Source organism: Pezoporus occidentalis, unplaced genomic scaffold, assembly GCF_034315485.1.
Source record: "Pezoporus occidentalis ecotype Australia unplaced genomic scaffold, CSIRO_AGI_Poc_V1 ctg143, whole genome shotgun sequence".
NCBI classification, from domain to species: Eukaryota; Metazoa; Chordata; class Aves; order Psittaciformes; family Psittacidae; genus Pezoporus; species Pezoporus occidentalis.
In genome coordinates, this window is record NW_026913241.1 from 3143146 (window position 1) to 3162602 (window position 19457).

The following is a 19457-nucleotide window of genomic DNA, read 5'->3' on the forward strand; positions in this document are numbered from 1 at the left end:
TGAGCTTGTTATCAAGTGAGACAAGGTTAATTAGCAACTAGAATAGCTTTAGCATTTATTTCACTACATTTGTAAAATAGAATGTAGTGGTAAAATACACCAGTTCTTTTTAATTCCAATAGAAGATTTTCCTGTTTTAAGATAAGAAAGAAACTGTTGCTTTTCACATTTTAACTCATAATAAATGTATATTTAATATACAGGTTGGGGTTGTTTGTTTATTTTTTAAGGTTTATTGCTTCCCCAGATGTACATTTTCAGAACTGCAGTGATTGATTTTTCAAAGTTTCAGCACTCAAACTGATAACTGGATTTGATGCGCTCTATGCTAAGCAGGCTTCAGTATAGAAAGGATTTTCAAAGGTCTCATAATGTACTGTCTCAGTACTTTGAAAATAAACCATTTAATTGATAATTAAATGAGAAAAGTACAGTACTGGGTGTTCACTTGTTTGAAGACAGGGTATGTGGAAATACTGTTTTCCATACAAAGGAAAAAGCAGAATTGTTAATTAAGATCCAGCTGAGAGTTAAATTTTGAACACACTTACACCTCTTCAGGTCACCAAGAAGACTATCTTGAGTTTCACGCTTTTCATGTTGCTTTGTAGTCTAGAATAACTTAATTTTTCCTTTTACTTACCTGTGTGTGTGTCCTGGGTTCAGCAGTAGCAGCCATTTTACTCCTTAGTAGCTGGTGCAGTGCTGTGTTTTTGACTTTCAGCCTGGGAACAATACTGATAACACCAATGTTTTTAGTTGTTCCTATGTAATGTTTACCCTGATCAAGGACTTTTCAGTCTTATGCTCTGCCAGTGAGGAGGCGCAAGGGAAGCCTTGAGGAAGCAGAGACAGGAGGACACCTGACCCAAACTAGCCAAAGGGGTATTCCATAACACAGCATGTCATGCCCAGTATAGAAACTGGGGGGAGTTACCTGGGAGGCTTAGATTACTGCTCAGGTCAGGCTGGGTATCGATCAGCGGGTGGTGAGCAAAACCATGGCACTGTAGTTTTAGGGAACCAAGTTCCACTTGCCACAGATTTCCACACAAATTCAAATTCTATCTTTGGTTTCTGTCACTATTGTGTGTTCAGGAAAAAACACTATTTATAGATTGTAATGACTACTTATGTTTTAGTCCTAAAGACAAAGCTATAGTACAAATTCAAGCTAAACCCCAGATTTCAGTTAAAAGGAGGAATGCAAAAAAACTAATAAGGTGAGTTAGTATTTCTGTATTCCTTTCTATATTTTCTACTTGGTGTTTATCTGCAATACTCTGTTACTTCATGTTCTTCAAAAATATAAGTGAAACATGATTTGTTTTTCTTCACCAAAACCAAAACATATTACAGCTCTGATTCCTTGATGATGAGCAATATTTGAAAACATTATAATAAACAGATGCAGACCAAGATGCTACCTTACTGTAAAATATCTTAGATGAACTTGGGAAAAATGGTGTGTGTTTTCTTTCTGCCTTTTTTTTCTTCTCTCTCTATTCTGCAGAGCAGGGATTTCATACGGCCTTTGGAAGAAAGTTGCTTTCTTTTGGTGCAGACACTGAATGCTGTGGATAGGTCTGTAATCCTGAGCCTGTGTTTGACAGCAGACTCTCATCCTGTCCACACTGAAGTCTGGAGTTAGAGAGTTATGTACTGCAGGCTCTTAGGGATGTGCGGCTTGAAGTCCAGTTTTCTTTTACATAGCGCAGTAGTGTTTCATGGAATGACAGGTTCTCAGTAACTCCTGAAACATGCCCCAAACACAACCAAGTTCAAGATAGCTACACAAGGAGCTTTAGCCCTTGCTGGCTTTTGGTCTACCAGGCACTGCAAATGCAGTTGCTAGGAACAAACAGCAGCCAGCCAGGGTATTGGGGTATAGCAGGGACGGTGGGTGTTGCAGGTGTCCAGAGCTGCATATGGACTCTACTACACCCTGGCAGCCCAGTTATATTAGTGGTTGTTCTTGCAGTTGCTATATCACTTTATAGAAAAAAACCTTTGCTGTCTAGTGAGCTGCATTATATCTTTATTGTTTTGTCATATAAGGAAGATCTGCTGGTCCACACTTTTGCAGTCACCTGCTGTAAATGAATGAAATCCAACCTTTTATAGTGTTTTATTTGTTTGTGACTCATGGTAGTGGATAAGCATTGACATCCTTCCTAACGAAGTGGGGCCAGGCTGCCGTTCCTACCAGAGCTTTTACACACACATTTTGATACTCCAAGGTGCTTGGCTAATGAACGCATTTAAACAAGGGAGCACTATTCTTCAGGTGAGTAACTTGTAACAATTACAAAGTGGTTCCCCACCATCTCCTCTACTACGGTCTTAAAAATCAGTGAGATTTTGAGAATTTTGAATCCCATTCTACTTTGATTTGGTTTAATGGAAGAAATAAGGCCCTGAATCTCCTATGAGAAATGTATGGGCTAAGTAAACATAAACACCATCATTGTTGCTTTGAAGGTCTTTGCCACAGTGGTGTATTATGACCTTGCAGAGCCTTCTGTCTATTTATACATAGGAAAAAAAAATTAAACCCCTTATATATAAGTTTTCTGTGCAAATTTTGGGTCCTAAAGGCAGAATTTATGTGAAAATAAAAATCGCACTCTGTACTGTAATTTGAATTGTCAGTATTTCAAAATGTAAAGCAAGAAACTATAAAATTCTGTGTCTATGAATGCAGTTGCCTAGTCTTGCTAGTGCTCAATGCTGCAGTATGTCCTTTTTTATAGAACTACACAATCATTTAGGTTGGAAGAGATCTCAAGGTCATGTAGCCCAATCTCCTGCATCACAGAAGTCAAGCTTCTCTTTTTTTTTCCCGAAGAACTCCTAGATTAAGGATTGAGTTTATTGTTGTTAGGTGAAGCTATCCAACAGCTGTCTTCTATCCATGACGGAACAGATTTTCTACCCAAAATCCAAAAGAAAGAGTGTTTTATCTCAGTTTGAAACCTGTCCTAACTTACAATCTGTTAAAAAAAAAAAAGGCTAAATGAAGATATATGTGTGAAATCCTCCTTTAGGTATTTTCAAATAAAAGGGATTTACTGAAGATCGCTGTGGTGGTTAATGTACTTACATTGGGTTTTGCAGTTAAGCTTTTCTGCTCTTACCCATTTGATTTCCTTTTTCTGGTGCACTCTTAATAAATATTACATGTACTGTATCAGAATTCAGGTAAGTGGCTTTCCTTGTATACAAAATAAATAAATATAAATTAAACTGCAGCATTCAATCTTTCATAGGATCCTTTGTAGGCTGGGAACAACCACAGTTCTGTCTAAACTCACCTCACAGCCTTATTCACAAGAACAGGCCACCAAATTTACTCCAAAGGAGAAAAGTGCACTCAAACTCCATTAGAAAAAATTTCACACATTAAATCACTACAGAAACTCCCAGTATGCAACTGTTATTTCACTCACTTCCTCTCTGTAGACAATCATGAAGTGTAACCAGTATGCAGATGCCCACCTGAAATTGCAAAGTTGAGGCAGTAAATACTAAGGGAGTTTTAATGCATTGTTCTGTGATCAATATGCCTGACATTTAAGCAGCCCTGTTACTCCTCATCAGTGAAAGGAGAGATCAGTTGCAGCCCTGGCACTGTCAGCTCATCTCGTTGCTATGTGTGACAACCGCAAATTACTAATACTTTTCCCATTTTATCTCCTACGCTATTCTACCTTCCAATGAGTCTGTTCTTCTTCAATCAAGCAAAAGATAAACCCACAGATTTCTTTGCAGCTCAGGGTCTCATATAAGCCCTCACAAGGAGAAATTCACATTCATGTTTTGGATGCTGTAGCATATTGGACAATAAGTAGTAGCCCTCTGAATGGGGCAATTCATACAGTCAATGCTTCATGTAATAACATCAGCTATTGCAATAGCTGTTTATCAGAAGGCATATATATGACAAAAGGTGAATTCACCAAGTTAAAAAGCAGTGTCAATAATAGGAAAATACTCAAAGAAATTTGCATAAGGTTTGGAAAATTTACCTTATACTGAAAGGCTTCAGTAGTTCTTGCTTAGTGCAGAGAAGGTTAAGGGAAGAGTTGATCGTGGATTATAAATATTCATCATGGAATAAAATATTGACCACTGGAGGCTAAGTAAACTGACAGACAGTAGAAAAACAAGACCTGTAGCTAAAAAACTGAAGTTTAAAAACAATCAAATTGGGGCTAATATTCAGCTGTACAAAATCAAGGTTGTATTTTCCTGAAGCAGATTACCAAGGGAGTTATCAGTCTGTTGTTTTACAATTAAGATTGTATATGTGTTGAAAAGATATACTCTAGCTCACCTGCAAGTTATTGAACTTTATATATCCCAGGTACATAGAGAGAACAATCCCTGCAGAAAACGTTGACAAAAATCTGTGGCTTGTTTAATACAGAATGCTCATGCCTGGTTTCAAAATCTTTGCAGTGACAAACAGCTAAAAATATCAGAATAAATATTAAAACATTTTAGAAAATGTACAGATTGCATCCTTTGCCTGCACTACCCTTTATTTGTCACATGGCAATATCAGAACAATGTCTATTCATGAGCATTATAACCCACAGGCTTAGAATATGGAAGGAGAGATGAAAAATACCAAGAGAGTAAAATGTATCTACCAACTCAGTATATCTTTGTTATTAGCAATTTCTTTATACATGGCATTATTTAGTTTACTTTTTAAAACAAATGTATATTTGGTGCAATGAAATATTCAAATGATACCCTTAACTTTTAGATGAAGTTCCAATTCTTACATTTTGTATTTATTCTGTATTTCATTATTACAGGGTACTCGTTTCATTACACTGAATTACCTTGGTGCTGTAATGAAAACCATTAATTTTTTTACATCAGCATGAGTATAAACAAAAAGGAAGAAAAAAAAACATGTCATGCCACTCAAACTTGATTGCTTTTTTGATAGACTTACAAAATCAGTGGATGAAGGATATGCAGAAGATACATTTGCATTTTAGTAAAGGATGATCATGCCTTTGAAAAACTTACAAAAAGCATCCACATTCACTAGAATATGATTGCTATTACATGGAGTAAGAAACAGATGAAAGACAATGAATAAAGTGAACTTTAATATGGGGTGAAGTGTAGATGGATACTCAAAATATGCATTAAAATTCATTTTATTCAATGCATTCTGCCCTGATCTGGAAGCTGGAGTAAATAGCACAGATGAATTTGCAAATCACAGTTAGCTGGATGCAAATTTTAGTCAATCTGGATCAAAAGGGAAGTCTGCCTTTTGCCCCAGTTTTATGCATGGGTCATTATGTTACTGTGGCATCCAAACCAGAATCCAATAAATATAGTGTGGCTGAACTGTGATCTCTGAAAGAAAAAAAGAGAAACTAAACTGAACAGCTATTATAAAATTTGCTTACTCAGTGATTCTCTAATGAATACCTAAATGATTCCATGTTTTCTGGCTTGAAATATGTAAGTCTAGTATGTATTTTCCTCCTCTTTTTATGCATCCCTAATGATTTATTAACAGAGGTAACCCTGTACACTGTAAAAAAAAAAAAAAGAGCATGAGACTGGTAAGTTTTGTCTGAGCTGGGCTGAGTATTTTGATAGGGGAATTAGATTCCCTGGCTTTTATAGGAGGACAAAGACAAGACTGTGACTTCCATAAGGATAAAATCTGCTTTACCTGTTTTGATTACTGAGGGAGGAGGTGGTCTCTGGCTCTATTTTCTCACTTTGAGTAAGAAATGCAGAAGTTGTAACTATAGTGATGAGAGAGAGGGAAAGAAAGAGATTTGTTTCTTCACCTCTTTCCTCAACAGCAGAAAAAGCTGGAAAATGGCTATGGCTGTGGACCACAGATGAGGATGTGCTCTCCTCAAACAGGGTGACTCCAGGGACAACTTAATCCCAGTGGGGAGGAATGAAACTGCTACTACGGACATCATATTTCTCCCAGTAAAGACCTCAGGATGCTGTCCATAAACTGTTTGAAGTCCCTCCCTTTCACAGTCTCACTGAAGAGACTAAAGCTTAGGACCCAGAGGGAAAAGCGAGTCTAGCAGCAGAAATATGAGGAAGTTTTACATGGCAGTTTTACTTGTCTCACCAATGAGTTTTTTCCCATATTAATTAACTGATAATTAGGCTGTTAAAATGTTAATTGGAATAATGATATATTTTTATTTCCATGTATGTGGTATCTTCCTTTTTGTCCAGAAAAAGATTTTGATGGAACTCTTGTTGCAGTATATGGCAGTTATGAAAGGGAGTTCATCCATGCATAAAAAAGAAAAAAGCATGTAACATCAGACGTGTACAATATCACTGATGAAAGAACGTTTCAAGCATTTTATAACTGAATATTAGGCAGTAAATTTGTATATTGAGAAACCCAAAACCAAAATAGAAATAGAACATTAATTCTGAAACCATTACAGAAATAGTTTTCGTTTTCAGCTTTAGCCTTGGTGCTACCATGATTTTGAAAGCATTACCTCCATTCCTCGGTAGGCTTTCATCACAGAAAAAACAAACCAAAACCACAAAACAATCTAACAATAAGAAATTGTTCTTTTTTTTTCAATTTTCAGGGGTTTATGTTTTGAATCCTTGGAACTGTGAAGCAGTATGTGTGAAAATCTCTTAAGAAATACAAAGATACTGAACATAGATAATACAGGTATGTATGTGCAGTTTGATAGTGGGATCTTACACCATCCTTTTAATACACCAGTAAAATATAATTCATAGAAACCATATTACATGATCTTACTCATAATGACTAACCCATTGAAGATTATAGGGCTTCTCACAAAGTAAGATACTTTGATTAAAAATGATTGATACATGTCTGATAGATAAACATATCTGATACTCTGAATTACGGGTACAAACTGGAACACAAGAGGTTCCACTTAAACTTGAGAAGAAACTTCTTCTCAGTGAGGGTGACGGAACACTGGAACAGGCTGCCCAGGGAGGTTGTGGAGTCTCCTTCCCTGGAGACATTCAAAACCCGCCTGGACACATTCCTGTGTAACATTATCTAGGTGTTCCTGCTCCGGCAGGGGGATTGGACTAGATGATCTTTCGGGGTCCCTTCCAATCTCTAGCATACTGTGATACTGTGTGATACTGTGTAATTTCTTTCTGATAGGGTTAAAAGAGGTATTCAGTTTCAAGATTGCCTTAGGTCAGGTTTGCAGTTCTGATTCCCACTGGGTGTCATATTCTATGAGTTATTTACTGAGTACAGTATTTTCTCGATATGATTACAGGGTTCAGGATCTAGCCTTCTTTGCTCTTTCTTTAAACAGAATTTCTTGAGGAAGGCTGTGCTGGTGTTTCTACAAGGCTGAAGCATGTATGGAAATGAATCACTCAGTCTAAATCGTTCGGTTTGAAATACTATCTATTTCCCAAACTACTGGTTTGCCTCTTACTTGCTATTGCCTATATGCTCCAAGTGCTTCAAGGCATTTGGTTTTATTTCTATGGTGCTTACCAGATGTTTTTCTCAAGCTAAAAATTAACCAGTCTAGATTCACAAATGGCTATCAGGCAGTACGATCACTCAGCTATCTCAAGTTAAGCAAAACCCATCCATTTTGCCATTTTAAAGTGACTTGCACTTCTCAACCAAAGATACTAAAAAATTTACTTCTCACCTTTTCTTTTTCTTCTGCTACACCCTAATTCTTACTGCTGCTGATAATGAAAAATGCAGCTAGTAGTATAAACAAGCGTTTCCTTAGTGATTTGCATTGTCACAGGAAAAGTCACAAGATACTGAAATTTATAGAGCAATAAAAATATCACCTACCAATGTGTATTCTTTACATGTCCACCTACTTTTTAAATGTAAGGCTAATGGAACAACAAGGTTTTCTGTATCTTTCTGCCTGCAAGTTTTGTTTAAATAGTAAAAGAGAAATACATGCAATATTTCTGTCGCCCAGCACATCTTTATGTGAGCTATAGCATCAATCTGACCACAGTGTCCAGGTGGGGCAGCACTTACTAGGACTAGTAATAAGACCTACTAATTCTGAACATCTCAGTCACCACTCAGTCACCAATGCACAGTGAATTGAAGCATATTTTTGCCTGTGAAATATAAGACAGAGTGTACAAACCCTGTTAGGTTTAACCTTGACAGAGTTTTCACTCACTTAATACCATGGCAAAATTAATAAAAGGGAGGGGGGAGGGGGGAATAATTGCAGTCCTATTCACTGAGGAATAACAGACGATCTTTTCACACTGCTAATTTGCCCTGCTGCCTCCACTAACAGCCTCTGAATCCTACCTAATTGTACTCCTTCGTTCTTTTGCCAGAGTACATTGTCATGTCTGCTTCTTGGCTGTCTTTTTCACTCTGCGTGTTCACTGACAAATAATGAAAGGCTGAAGTATGAAGAAACGCAAACTGCATTAGAGGAAGTCTTCAGACAACTCAAATTAGCTAGTTAGCTGTGGAAATCTTTCCTTCTGTGTTATCTATTACTGAGGAGCAAAAAGGTTTGTGCAGATATGGTCAAACTTAGTATTTATACAAAATGGCTAAGATTTTTATCTCTGTCACCTTTTTACAAAAGGAAACACTGACTTTTCCTCTTATCTCCTTCTGTTATTTCCAGACCTTTTTCTAAGGTAAGAAAGAAAAATGGATTATAACACATATAAACTTTGAGGATAGCTACATTTCTGTCTTCACATAAAGCTCTCAGTTCTCAAGGTTCATCCACTTATGTTCTCTACATGTCTGAAAACAGGACAGCTTCTCATCTGTGGCTGGAGTACCAAGGAATGAGCAAAAATTGGGGGTAGCATTTACTTTGGTAGTTTCAGGTCATTAATGGAAACTTTTGCCATCATCTCTCTGATACTATAAAACAACTGAAAATATTCATAGAAAATGGTAATGTAGACACAGAAAAACTATATGCCTTCCACCTCTGTCTTTTGGAAACTTTCTGCATATCCTATTCATAATGCATTTTGGTATTAGTATCTGCTGAACATGCTATCTGTTCAATATACCATCAGTATGTTCAATGATCAACACTTTTTGTCTTTTATTGTCTTCCAACACAGTCTGCGGGGCTGTCTTTCAACAAATTATCAGATCCAAATTATGAGACATACATAATACATATTCATGCATGATTTTCTCAGGTTTATATTTTGTGTTATCTTTCTGCTATAGAAAAGAGCTGTGTATCTGATTCAAGGTTATCACACACATTTATACAATTTGATGCACATACTAAGAATACCATAAATATTCTCCGCACAAATTATTCTGACCTCTGAAATAAGAATTTACATTTCATTCAGGAAGCCTAGAATAGTTTGTTTTCCATTGGTATATAAGTGAACACTTATGCTGATTTTCTATCATGGTTTCTATCCATGTTTTTTTTTTGTTTCTATCCAGTTTTTCATGTTCTGTTGTGACTTGTCTGTCAGTTATTTGTCATCAATATAATGTTTTAGGAATTGATTTCCAATGTACAGCTAAAGCTGCAGCACAAAGGAAGTACTTGTATATCAAAATGAACCTGGAGAAAAGACAATGTGGTAAAAATACAATTGCAAAATTATTCTATCATTTTTCATACTACCAGGAAAATATCTAATCACATTCAACTGTGTTATCACTGGATGTGGCCCTGAGCAACCCGATCCAAGTTGAAGATGTTCCTGCTCATTGCAGGGTGGTTGGACTGGAAGATCTCTGAAGGTCCCTTCCAACCCAAACCTTTCTGTGATTCTATAACTTCTGAGCAGGAATTCCCCTGCTGCCCCAGCAGACCCCATCCTGGAACAGTTATTTTCTGCAGTCACTGGACAGGACCACAGCGGAGCAAATATCTAGGATATGCCCTGGAAGAAGTTGCAGTCTGAGGAGAACCCTATGAAGAAGCAGGCTCCTGGTGGGAGAGAAGCTCACACAGAAGCATGTTTTCTGCCAGGGGCTGTGGCCTCTGGAGGACCCATGCTGGAGCAGTCTGTTCCTGATGGATTAGACCCCATGGAGAGGACCATGCTGGAGCAGTTATGGAAGATCTGAAGCCTGTTGGAAGGATCCATGTTGGATCAGTTCATGAACGACTTTTATTCTGTGGGTAGGACTCCACGCTGGAACCCAGGAACAGCATGAAAAGAAAGGAGCAGCAGAATCAAAGTGTTATGAACTTGCTACAGCCTCCATTCCCCATCCCCCTGCACCACTCAGGTAGGGAAGGGGGAGGCAGAAGAGTTGGGAACAAAAGAATGAAGTTGAACCTGGGAAGAAGGAGGCGGTAGGGGTAAGGTGGTGTAGTTTTGTGTTTGTTTCTCACCATCCTAATCTGTTTTTAATGAGCAATAAATTGAATAAATCTTCCCGAAACTAAGTGTTTTACCCATGGTGATAATTGCTAAACAATCTCCTTGTTTTCCTCTTCACACATGAAGTTTTCCATGTTTCTTCCTCTTGGCAAGGAGTGTAAGTTAGAGAGTGCTGTGTGGGCATTTAACAGCCAGCCAAGGTCAACCCAACATGCTTTCAAAAGCAGTTAAAAATTACTGTCACTCAGAAAATTCTCTCTCCTTCTGAGGCCATAAACTCAGTATCCTTTTCAGACAATAAAAAATTCCCTTTCCTAAAATGTGGCAATATTATTTAAGGTGGATACAAGACTTCCGTATGCAAACTCCAGCTAACACATTAGAGTGCAGTATTTCCATTGGATTTTGACAAGTGTTCACAATATTCAGCTATCAGGAAATTTTAATCTGGTTTATGTACAAGTTTTTTTCAAGGGTAAGAATAACAGCATGATCCTTTTATCAAATATTTCTAACACTGCAGCTAGAAGAGTAACTGAAATAATAATGTGATTTTAATGCTTTTCTTCCTTTACCCTATGGGTAAAGGGGAACTGTTCAAGAAGTAACTTTCACATTTTAATTCAGTATATTTGTGTGGTTATTGGAACAAACTTTGTAATGTATGAGTTCTTAAATTTGAAAATATGTTGGGGAGGTAGAAATCATTTACACAGAAATTACAGATTTTATAAAAGACACTAGTTAATAAATTTGAAAAGTCACTGTAGGTTATGCTCAAAGCAATAGTTCTATAAACTTCAAGGTTTTCCCTATTATTATTGAAAGAACTGTCAACAGTGACTCAGTATTTTTATATTTCACTTATTACACACCACAACACTGTGTGATTAAACTTAAAATGAAGAAAATGTTTTTTGATTCATTTACAGTAAATTTAATCTTTGATTAACATTCCAGAAGGAGGAAAAACAAATGAACATGCTATAAATCATGCTAATGATGATCATAATGATAATTGAGAATGTTCTTAGAATAGATAATATAATGAAGGCATCAAGACTTTATGTAGATATTCCCCCCTGTAGGTTTTGTAACAGGCTGAAGATTCTTTAACTTATTTTTGAAAAATTGGATTGGATTTTAAAACCTGACAGAAAAAAAGGAAAATATTCCCTTGCAAATTGTTAATTTACATTAATTATGATGCTGCTTTGTTCCTTGCCTCTGTCTGCGTATGTACTTTCATTTTCCTGGCCACTAGGCTTTGCCTTTACTAATGATATATCTTCCCCCATTGGTTGAAAAAAATCTAACAGCCAGAACCTCTCCTTTTCATTTAATTTTAGGCTCCTTTATTTTATTTGCTACTGTCTGTAAATTGTGGTCACAGCTGAATAATCACTCTGAAGTTACCAGCAACAGATGTGGAGCTAGTATTCCAAGCAGAGGAAAAGAGAAACTGTATGGGGATTTCAGTTTAATTGGTCATGAAATCACCTAAAACTTCTAAAAGTCATTACTGAGGTATGACTTAAGAAAAAAAAAAAAACCCTCACTACATACAGACCAATGATTTCCTTAAAAAAACAAAGAAATGCTCTCTGTGCCTCCAGTGATCTGCAAATGAAAGCTTGAGAACTACATCTTAAATGAAATGGACATGATGTAGATAAACCTTTATTTTCTAGATCATTGATAGGAATATGAGAATATAAAATGGTGGGTAATGGTTCATTATGAGATGAATATCATACATAATAAAGTAATTCCAATTCAGATTGTGCATCTGGGCCCAATCACAATTTGGTCAGAAGATCTGTTCTGAAGTGGCAAAGAAAAAAAGGACATAATATTTAGGCACTTAACAGCAGGATTTTAACAGTATTTAGCTTCTGCCTGTCATGACAATTAGTAAGAGTGAGCCATCTAGCAGCCCATGATAAAAACCTCAGCTCTCAACTTTCACGGAAATTTCAGATACACCATTCCTGCCTCTGAAAGCTGAAGCCTTTATTTTCTTGGATTGTCTTCTGCATTCTTAGTTACCACCTATTCTCTATCAACACCCACCTTTGCTGGTCTGAAATTTTAAATGCAACAAAAAAAGCACAAAGCTGTTCTTAGGCACCTACTCTTTTATTAATAGTCAGGCCTATGTATCCTACAGGCCCAATTAAGTTTTCATACATAAGGACTTTTTTCTATGTCCTCTCGTCTCATAAATCCCTGCATAAACCTTCTTGCTTGCAGATGTACTTTCTTCTGCTCATTTAACTGAATGATTTTCAGCTCTTTAAAGGGCAGATGCTCTCCACTAGGCCATGCAGTCTTAATGGAGAAGCAACTCATCAACTTCTGGTATGGCTGTGTTAATCAGGCAGGGTATGAAGTGCAACTCAAAGGGAAGAATGAAGCACTTCCACAGGCAGCCTTCTCTATAAAAGGCTTTTGATTCCATCTACTTGGTTTTGGTTAATGGGGAAACACTACAAAGTAAAGGCTGTGAGTTGAGTTTTACCTTTCCCTGCTTGGTGTTCTTCCTGGGGTTAAAAGAAACTGACTTCTGCTACTACAGGCTTGTGGCGCGAATTCTTCTTAATGTAAATATCTGTAAGTTTTCTAACAGAATCTAATCCAAAGGAAATTCTCTTGTTGCTTTCAAAACACAGTTTTGAAAGGACTGTTGCTGTGAGTTCTTTTTATCTGCAAGCTGCTTATTTGAAGTACTTCATGCAGGTGATGGGATAACTGGCCTAAATTTTGGTATGTGAATTCAAGCCTACAGCTCCTATCATGTAGGTGCTTGTGTTAAGCCTGAGGTCTTAAACTCACTTGAGGGAGAAGAGGGCTATTAGTCCTTTTATTTGTCCTGTACCTTTCTCTTATTCTCTTCCAATGACTTAAGAAGAGTTATAAGGTTTGCGTCTGCAGGCAGGTGAGTGTGGGATGCATGTCCTCTGGAAAGAGGAGAATAGTATTAACACTAGAGTTATAACTTGTGCTTTTGGACACTGGCTTTGAACTGACTTTTAGGGGTGATTTGGGTATTTACAACCTTTTCTAAGGTGAAGCAGTGACTTTCAGTCATGTAAGGTGTTTAATACTTTTCCTAGCTAAATAGTACCTTCTGTCCTTGTGTTTTGTGTCCACCTCTGTGTGCTCCTGTATCTTTTAGACATGATATAAAGTGACAACTGATACCAAACGGTATTGACAGGCCTTTATTGAACTTAATTACTCATCAGAGACTGGCATGAATCAATCCTCATAAAATTCATCTGTCAGTTTAAAATTTGTCAGCTTTAGTAAGGAGGAGAAGCTTCTTTGGGGAACAAGAAATTCCTTCACTCTACCAGTAACCCTTTATTTCTTAAATTATTGATGCACTTTGTTCAAGCAAAAATTGCCATAAACATTTATCAGTTAAAGTAATGAAAATAAAGATGAGAAAACTCTGTGGTGACACTTGAGTTTGGCTCTGTTTGCGGTGTAGCAAGTAACCTGAACTCCCATAAATTAGTTCCTTGCCAGTACGAAGGTTGGTGTGTAGTGATATATTATTAAATATCTTACGGTGTTTTGGGTGCGGGTTTTGTTGATTTGAGATTATCTGTTTTTTTTTCTGTGCTGGTTATATAACATTATGAAATTATACTTTGCTTATGATAATGTAAAGTATCGCGAATCTGGAAAATAGCAAGTTATAAGATTTACAGAAAAACAACGAATAGGTTAACACACATGATGGTAGTGGCAAAAGAAGTGTTTTTCTGATATGCAGTCTTCCTCATGAACTCCAGCAAAAATCTTTCAGCAGGTTAGGGAAAATAGTATAGATATCAGCCCTTGGTAACATCATGCTTCAGTCTGAATCCTTTCTCATTCCTTGCTCTAAACCAGTGTTCCTCAATCTGAGGATGTTTACTGAAGGCAGATTTTTATTTTTTCTCTCAGTTTCATGTGTTTTCTCCATCTGGAATGGTGGTATTTGCCAGAGCCTTCTCTGAACAACCACACCCAGAGTGCGGTCATCAGTGGAACAAAGTTGGAGGCCTCCTTCAGAAACTTAAAAAGAGCCTTGCCATTGATACCAACATAAGCAAATCAATGTCCTGAATTTGTGACACAGTCTCTCAGTAAAGATAATGCCATCACAAAATGACAGGTGGGACAGACAGCGAGCTGCACAGAGGGCTGAGAAAGGGAAATGCATAGTGAACAACAGAACTTACCTTGGCAGTGGGTGTTTTTAAGCTCTGGTTACTGTTTGCAATGCCCTGACTTTGCTATCAACATGCCTCCTCACTTTATTCTAATAAAATGGTTAGCAAAAGATTGTAATCTGTCCAATCCCCCGGGTAATAAAGCAGATAGAAAGTCGAGCTATTTTTAAAGCTGAATATTAAAACACCCACTTCATTTACATAGGTTTTTTTATGAGGCCTTTTTCCCCTCTTTAAGAAAATGGCTTAGTTTGATGACTCAGTTCAGCAAAGATACCAAATCCATGATGTAACCTAAAATAAGATACATTAAAGTGGTGACTTTTATGAATATAGTAGATATTGATCTAATCCTGAACATCCAGCACAACTTCTCTGCCTATCCCTAATGTTACCTATCACAGCAATCTCTTATAAAACTACCAAAACCAGTTTGGGGTTTACCATATTATGCCCGAAAGCTGGGGAAGGGATATATTGTGCCAGGAAAACTAAGTTCTATTAAAATAAAAGAAAAAAGACTGGTAACGTGAAAGACAATTTCTCTTCAAAAGATATATACATCCTGTCACATTGGTTGCTAAATTTATTCAGTGAAGTGTGATTTTGGGTCATCTTTGAAGCAATTTGTGGGTAATGTATTTCAGTTCCTTCCTGTCTTTGTGTTTTATCTTATTCAATAGGAACTGCTTTTGCATTTATACTTCATTCTTATCACATGGCCAGCCCAGGACTGCTTGGCCTCTATAAGCAAGGCTTCAGCTGCTGTGCAGTGTGCTAAAACTTCCATTTCTATTCAGACCAATTGTCAAACCAATTCATTTGGAGGCATCTTCTAAAATTACTAACGTTTTTGTCTGCTCCCCTCCATTGTTACTGGAAGGCTGTTCCATTTCTGATGGTTAAGTCCTATCTTCTAAATACCAGTTAAACCTGTGGGACCTTTTCACAAGCAATATGCTCCCAGGATTTTTTTTGCTTGTCTGTCCTGTCCTTTTGTCTTCTGTGGGTTGGTTGTGTCGGGTGTTGATTTTTATTTTTTTTATTAATCCTCCTACAACTTCTGCTCTAAAGAGCAGTATCCTCTCTTCTTTCCTGTTGCTAGGCTACACAACTCATGCTCATTTAAGATACATTTATATGGCATAAAATAGTACCATGTAGAAATGCCCAAGCTAATTACTGTGAGGTAGTTTGGGGTATTGGAAGCACTATTGCCACAACAGTGTTATGTTCTACCCAAGCTAAATTATCCCTCAGAGAAATTATTTTTTTTCCAGCTAATGTAACTACATCTATAAATTATCACAGTTGTTCATGTATGATGGTGATTGGCATCTGTAGATACTCTGCACATCTTTTGAGTAGACCTTTTTGTAACTTGCTCCAGTTTGATGCTTTTTGTCTTGAACTCTTAACTTTCAATTAACAGCATCCAGTAAAACTGGCAGCTGCTTTTAACCCCATCTCTTGCTAGAGGGTAAAGCTCCAGATGGTCTTTCAACCACAGGTTAAAGAACCTAAGCCTTTATGTATTTGTCGTCTTTGACACGTGTAGATAAGTTACTGTGAGGTTCCTTTTCAGAGTTAGCTCTTTTTATGAAGATATCAGTAAAATTTCCTCAAAGTGTTCTTCAGAAGTTTGGAATGTATGGGGACTGACTAAGCGCTTCTGAGTCTTTTCAACAATGCACCAAACAGAATTCAAAATTATGGCAAGGATTTTAAAAATTTGCTTACATTCCCCAACCTCAATAGCTACTAGCTAAGCTTTTTCCAGCAATGCGTTAAGCAGCACAAGTAAACATCTGGCATCCGTGTAATTCTGCCATTTTTCTTCACAGCAAAAAAGCATGCCAAGTATAACTGCAAAAATATTTTAGATTATTTCTTTTTTTAATACACTTATCCCTATTTATGTACTTAACTACTAAGTGAGGAGAGAAAGTTTGCACTTAAAGGACAGCGGGATTTTTAATGTTCTGTGAAGACAGATTTTGAAATAATTATAGATATTCTGTGCAGAATACCTATGAGAGATTATACAAGGAGAAAATGTGCCTTTTAGACATCCTTTACATAATACAAAAGAAAATATGTCTTTAAAGATACGTTATGCAATCTTGGTGGCATTCTGTTTGTGATCCAGAGTGACACAATGTTATCTTTGCACATGACAAAACGACTTGTACCTATATGATTATAAACAAATTCAACAATAATAACACAATCCTATACAGTTGAGCACATGAAACATGCATTACTAATATAAACATGACTTCAGTCAAATTGCCTTATAAATGAAAATTAATGGTCTGAAATAGGTGATTTGAGGAAAACCACTTTGAATGATAACCACACAGCAAGTCCACATTCACAACTGGACAATTCTGTCCATAAATTCAAGCTTTTAAATCTCTTCATACTGCAGAACTATCAAAGGATTTTTCACTAACAGTGCTGGCTTGCCAGCAAACTTCTTGCACCTCAGCATGGCGTGGCCTGAGTCAATTGCAAATTTCTCATCTGGATACCAGGGAAAACCTGTCATGCATCCAGGCAGGAGCTTTTCTGGGGTCTGAGAAAGGCAGAGTAAAGAATCCCTTCAGAAATCTCATAAAAAGAACTTGGAAGAAATCTTAAAGAGGTTATATTTCACTTTCAGCTCCAAGGCAGAATCAGGTCTTCCTACGTTATTCCTGATGCATATTTATCTAGCTTGTTCTAAATATAATAATGGAAATTCTGCTGCCTCCCTAGGAAATCTCTTCCTGTATGCCATCTGTAGTGCTATGTGCTTCACCTGAAAGTCCCTTCTTGCTATTAAACTGCTTCCTGTATCTCCACCAGGTATGAAAAAGTGTTTCTTTCCTACTTAATACTTCAACATGTATAATATAGAAAAGGTGTTATCACATTTTCCTTCAGTCTTTGTTAAACCAAATAATATAATTTCTTTCCAGCCCCAATCATGCTTGTTACTCTTCCTAAAATTCCTTCGCCTCTATGATCCCAATCGGTCCATGCTTTTCTTGCATCACACTGCCTAAAAATGGAACAGTGCTTGCTTTGAAAATTCACCAGTACCTAATGCCACTGAGGAATTCCTTCATGTGTCTTGTAGTCTACTACTGTACATTTTCTAGTATAGCAATGGAAAAGAGGAGAGAGCCTTAATCACCTTGTTTTTTTTATTTTCTGAGACATCATCCAGACAATATAAAAGGGAAGATTTTGTTTCCAAGAAACTTGTCACAACACTTTTTGAAAAATGTATTTCAGATGGATTTAAATCTGCACATAGACTAAATTATTTTTGGAAAGCTGTGATCAACAGGAACCACCTGTTTCATTTATAATGGTCTCTATATTGTTTAATCCATCTTGATTGAGCAAAAATAGTGTTTTAAGAGATCTTACAGAACAGTCTGAGAAACGCTTTTTTTTAAGGGGTTCTAAGGTTAGGCCTAACTACCATATCTATGAAAGACATTACATGCTGCTAGGAAAATGGGGTTCCCATATACAAACATAGTTAGTAGAGATGCCCTATGACCATTCATAGTAATTCAGAGTGGCATGTCTAGTTTCACCATATGAAAAGTTATACTGTGTATTATCACTACGTAGTAGTTAATTACATTCCATAGAGCCTGCAGCATCACAGGCTCAAAAAGTGAGGGGCATCACAGACTGACATCTTGACTGTGCCCCTCTTGTGCTCTTTTTGCATGCTGTGTCAGTCTTTCGAGTTCTTCGTTCAAAAGAATCAAAAAAAGAAAAAAAGAAGGGTTGGGGAGGGGGGGAGCAAAATCTCTCCACAATAATTCAATTGCGTAAGATACAAACTGCTTTGTGTTGGACACATAATCTGCTTCTGTAGAAAGGATCTCAAAGTAAAAAGCTTACATTTATTTCCTCTTCCCTGCTTTTCCCATCCTTACCCTTTCTAGTGGAATGACAGAAATAATGACTTGATGTTTGGCTTTTCTGAGTCACGGTCTTGGGAGCGGAAGTGCCATAATTACCTCATTGCTACCATCACAGCATTGTAAATATTAAACACAAAAAACAATGTTTCAATAACTTTGAGGTTTTGACACTTACTGAGAAAAGCCAGGGAGTTCATAGTTAATGTTTCTTCTCTTTAAGTTACTTTCTTCAGTATTTTTAGTATACTTCTGCTTTATAAGCCATAGATTTTCATTACTAGTTGAATAAGCTTCTGGAAGTCTATCTCTCTATATTGCTGATTTCAGTCTATTGTTGATGTACTACAGGATTCACCTACTGGAAAGGACCTCTGATTAGCTTTCACTGCATGCCATGTATGTAATCAGACTTCCAAGACCTGGAATAAGCCTTCACATCTGCTCATATAATAAGGTTAGGTGTGTACATACCCTGGCTTCAGCAGCAGTGGAAGGAAAGATGAGATTATTGTTGAGCCCATATCGTTTACTTCTTGGAAAGGTGCATGTTCACAGCTGTATTAATGCAAGCGTTATTAGAAAATAAAATGAGGAGCAGAGAAAAGAGAACTTTACAGGTTTATCTATATTTATTCTATGCATGATTAGGGAAAAAAATGTGATTATTTGTAATCACAAATAGAAGAATTTAGTAGCGCTGCTATTTGGGGAATGGCTGTTATTCTTTGCTTAGTTAAGGGACCTTGTTTCTGGCCTACTCTTAAAAATAGCACCTAATCTGTGCTGCTTAATCAGGGTTTTTTTTTTGTTGATTTTTGTTGTTTTGTTTTTTTTTTTTCCTGCCTTACCCCAGTTTCAATGGCCTCTGTGGCTGTTGCACAGTGCATGTTCCCTTCAAATGTGCTGAATTTCATTCAGAAATATTCACCATGACAAA